This window comes from Mus caroli, chromosome 10, assembly GCF_900094665.2.
Source record: "Mus caroli chromosome 10, CAROLI_EIJ_v1.1, whole genome shotgun sequence".
Classification (NCBI taxonomy): Eukaryota; Metazoa; Chordata; class Mammalia; order Rodentia; family Muridae; genus Mus; species Mus caroli.
In genome coordinates, this window is record NC_034579.1 from 28,552,041 (window position 1) to 28,557,161 (window position 5,121).

General features: G+C 35.7%; 1 protein-coding gene across 2 annotated transcripts in view; it reads right to left on the reverse strand.

The window, feature by feature from the left end:
• The window catches only part of Nkain2 (sodium/potassium transporting ATPase interacting 2), a 1,235,726-nt gene that overhangs the window by 1,113,174 nt on the left and 117,431 nt on the right, over positions 1-5,121 (reverse strand). The window lies entirely within an intron of this gene.

A 5,121-nucleotide genomic window follows, 5' to 3' on the forward strand; every position in this document is an offset into this window, starting at 1 on the left:
CTTTCATAGTCTCTGGTGAAAAATCTGGTGTAATTCTGATAGGCTTGCCTTTGTATGTTACTTGACCTTTTTCACTTACTGCTTTTAGTATTCTATCTTTTTTAGTGCATTTGTTGTTCTGATTATTATGTGGCATTAAGACATTTTTAAATGGCTTGATTTCTGTCAACTTTTTGCATTGAGCACAACCATGACCCAGTATTTCATTCAGACGTGACTCACCTTGAAGGATATGCTTGCTTTTTGTTTGTTTTTTCCATTTTTAAAAGATACAGTGACATATCATGCCATATGAATCATTTGGAAAATACGTTTTAAATGAAGTTTAACCTATTGATTTCCTAGGTACTTTGCAGGGTGAAATTGAGAGATACTAAGATATTCAAGAAGACTGAAGGAAACTAGTTCTTAATTATTGCCCTGTTACCTCATGTTCTTAAAGAAATAGAGCTACAATTAAGGAGATTAGGGCTTCATTGATTCTTTCTAGGTACCACTCATGCCAGGAACGCTTACTTATTACTGTATACTCTATAAATTCACCATGCCTTCCATTGTCCCTTCTTGTCTGTATCTGATCACAACAAAATTTAGCCTTGAAGGTGTTTTAAGTTGAATGCTATTTGTCCAATACTTCCCATGGTGAAACAACATCAAGTTTATCCAGTTTTAGAGAAAAAATATATTTAGAAAAAAATTTAAAGATTAAATGACATCTGAAGATAGGCTGTGAGACCTTAATAATAGTATCCTTTCAGGAAAAGGTACCTCAAAGCTCACAGTTGCTCCGGCCAGTGCCTATGAGTTCACACCTGCAAACAGGAAGTGGTTCCTGAGCAGGAGCTCCAATGTGCTGACAACCTAATCTTGAACTTTCAGCCTCCCCAAAATTGTGATCTAAGCTGTCAGTTAGTTGCTTGAGCCCTTTTATACATGGTCCTCTTATTATGGCAACCCAACCCCATATTCAGAATGCCATTTTAAAGATAAGGTAATATGTAAATATCATGATGTCCCAAGCATCAGAATCAATACTGTATGTTGACTAATACTATTAGTCTTGTAGAACCTTCATTTTAACCATGCAAAGACTTATTACATTAATTGTATTTACTGGACACCAATCACTAATCCCATAAAAATACAATTATAGGAGAGAAATAAAACTACTTTCTTTTTTCTTTCACTAATTCTGGCCCTCTGTAAAAAAAAAAATACAACCTCTTGAAATATTTTCAATATGACCAATAAAATAATAGGTCTATTTTGGTAAAACCTTAGGCAAATGCTAGTCTACAAATATTGTTTGTATAAATACAAGGAAATAAACCTTTAGGAGCTGTACTGCCTAGTTTCATATGATTTTTGAAGAGAAAACCTCACTTGAGATAATGTTTTCTACAGAGTGACCTGTGTGGCATTTTCTTGATTGATGATTAATGTAAGTGGGACTAAGTCTGGGAAGATGGTACAATTCATGGGTGAGTTGCCCAGGTTACTATAAGGAAATAGGTTGTGAAAACCATGAGGGGCAAGCCAGTAAGCAGAACTTCTCTGTGGCTTCTTCATCAATTTCTGCTTCCGGTGCCCTGCCCTGCTTGAGTGTCTGCCCTAACTTCCCTAGATGATGAACTATAAGCTGTAAAATGAAATAAGTCATTTTCTCCACAGGTTGCTTTTAATCATGGTGTTTCACCACAACAAGAGAAAGCCTAAATAAGACAGAAAATATGTTTAATGATAGTGAAATATTGCAATGTATTCACAGTTCTGCAAACTGCACAAAGATTTTTAGTTGCATACTCAATTCTCCTAAGCACTGAAGAGACCTAAGTTTATTGTTTGCTTTTGCTTGCTTGCTTGCTTGCTTTTTTTTTATTTAGAAGATGCAGTGGCTATTCGCAGTTGTCAACTTTCTTGTATCTGGAAGATTAACTAAAATTCAAGCAGCTGGGTATACCTGTGAGTGTACAAATGAGTCTTGACTGACTCATGTGAAGTGGAAAGACCCACCCTATATCCAGATCATTTGATGTGGGAAGATCCACCTTAGATATTGGCCCAACCTGATGGCAGATAAAGTACATGAAAGAAAAAAACCTTTGCTTTTGTCTGCTTGTGCTTACTTAGCTGGCAAGTTCTTTCACTATTTAAAGCCTAGTTCTCCATGGTTCTGGTGTATATTGAGGACCATCTGACATATCCAGTCTCATAGAATGAACAACTACTGAATTGTTGAGCTTTCTATGAGATGACATCCACTTGTGAAATATGTGAACCATGGCTACTCTAATACATCTGGATGTTGGATAGGGAGGCCCTCCCTTTCAGTTCTCTCTGAAGTACCTTGGCAACCTCAGAAGAATATGATGATTTTAATATCACAAAGAACAAAGTCAACATCAATATCACAGCAAAACTACAATATGGCAGAAGGCAAAGCCTGTTTTAATTAGTGGTAAGTCTGTTATGTAGAATAACATTTAAATTTTATAAATTAATCCAAAGCATATTATGAAATTTACATCAATAACTAAGAGAACTGGCTAGTCCTATTTAATAATGGAGGCTCATAAACACAACTTTATAGTTCACACTCCCCTACACTCCTGAAATTTGTGACAATCCAGAAAAATATTTAGAGCTGGTAGAAAATAGGAACAGATTTGGAAAGATAATTATTTGTTTGACTTCTCACAACTAGAAAATGACAGTGCCCAACCAAATATATAATGTGCCTGACTTGCAAATAAGATACATTTTTAAATTAAGAACATTTCTAAACCATGTACCTTTAAACCCTTCAAAACCCATTGAAAGCAGCTACCATTGTATTCATGCTATCTTTCATAGCAAACCATTCTTGTAAAGGCCAATTGTAATGTGTCCCTGGTATAACTTATCTCACTTCATTATCCCACTTATTCAATTTTTAAATAAGTAACAATTACACAGAAATGTCAGTTGCTGGAGATACTGTAGAGAATAGCAAGCCTGTATTTGTGAAGATCATTGTGGTATAACACACAGACCCAATTTAGAGAATGCCAAAATTGTAAACTTGCACTCTAAGACAAGAACAGTAAGGAAGGATATGAGGTCTCTACCGCAATGAATATGGTAGCCCTGTGAAGTGGGTATTGCTATGTAGAAGGAAGGATGTGGAAAGGAGAACTTCTATAATGTAGGAAGAATACTCTATTGTAAGGTATAAAAGGACTCTTGCATGTGCAAAAGTCCTATGGAAGAAAAAACACATGATCTGCCTTAAACGAATCCACTGGGATAAGAGATACATAGCAAAACTCAGGGAAAAAACCTGTGGGTTGCAATTAGCCTTGCAGTCCTTCCTAAAGACACTGGCCTTTTCTTCTAAGTGGAGCCCAAAGCAACTCAGTCAGGTGGGTATGGCAAGTTATAAGTTGCATTTGAGATCATCATAGAGGTAGCAAGAATACTTTCAATAGAGCAGGCTCTGAGCAAAGCCCAGTAGAAGTGCTGGCTCTACAAACACTGCTACCATGGAGATAGAAGCCACTTCCAAAGTACATGTATGATATAATCAAGAGGAGTCAGTGGTAGCTACAGGTAAGGCTGAATAGAGAGGTGCACTGTAGTGAGACTTCCCCTAATTCATAAAGAAAGAAAAAACTAGAGCTTATTCATCGGACATCTGTAGTCACAGGAGCTAATGGATGATTCAGGTCAATTATTAAATTACAGGTTTAATTTCTGACATGGCTTCTGTAAGCATAATTGTGCAACACAGCAATGGTAGAGGCTACCGTACCAAAATGAATTGCTAACGTATGCAACTCAAATAAATGTCTATAAGATATAACTGTCACAATAGTAATTATGACTTAGTGAACTAAATTTTCAAAGTGATCTCTGGATATACTCAGCACATTTCCAAAACAGGGATTTATGGGGAAAAGTCAAACTTTTTATTACTGAATCTTCAAAATGATTTAGAAAACATTATAAAATTGTAAAATGTTTTGAGTTGTTGAATAATTTAAAATTCACATTAATTTTAAGTGTACATTTCATTTTTGAACAAATAATGAATGAGCCCTTAGAAATTTTAAATTTTCATGGTCACTTGTGATATTTATTACATGTAAATAAGCTTTTTAAGGTAAAAGCAATGGACTAAGTATTATGTTAAAACATTGAATATGTATACTAAGACAATTGACAAACAAATATGCCAAGATTAATAATAATAATTGATAATAATAATGATAAATAATAATGCAATGGGATATATATACAACCCAGACTCCAAAGAAATCCCACACTTTAGATGTTGTAGCAAAAAACAGAGGTGTTTAAAATACTCAAATATTTGATAATACACTATTGAAGAAGAAATGTTCAGTGCAAAATGACTAGTAAATGTGAAAGATTCATTCCACTTCATCAATATAAGAGCCAGATTATTAGCATAGTAGATACCAACATCAGTAACCAACATGCTATTTACAATGTCTCCTAAGACAAAGACAGTTGATGCATGATCCAATTATATATTTTTTCTCACTGCTTACAAAGCTGTCCTCTTCCTGACAGAGCCAAAAGAATTAATGGCAAAAAAATATAGTTAGTGTAGTTGCATTTTGAAAGTATCTTCTCATTAGTGATGAAATAGATGTTTGTCCCAAACGTGACCAGGGAGAGGACAAACTCTTACTCTAACCAAATACTCTTCTTTGGCAAAATAAACAGGATTTCTACCAAACATCATGTGGAACAACAGGTGTTTTGTGCTTCTTGGAAAAGAAATATATCAACAATTCCATGAACTTGACCTTCATACTGTTCCTAATAATCATGCGAAACGATTACCTGTCATGCTATTGTGTGCACAGGCAGAAAAAGGTCTCAGAACCTGAGTAGGACCACAGGCCTCTTCCGGCTGGACCAGCACCGGGGTACTGCCAGCTACCTACGACCCCCGGCACAGGATTTTGAGACTGCTGGTGAGTGGAACACAGCCTCTGCTCCAATCTTTAAACAGTGACAACAACAACTAACCCCAGAGATTACCAGATGGCGAAAGGTAAACGTAATAATCTTACTAACAGAAACCAAGACCACTCACCATCATCAGAACCC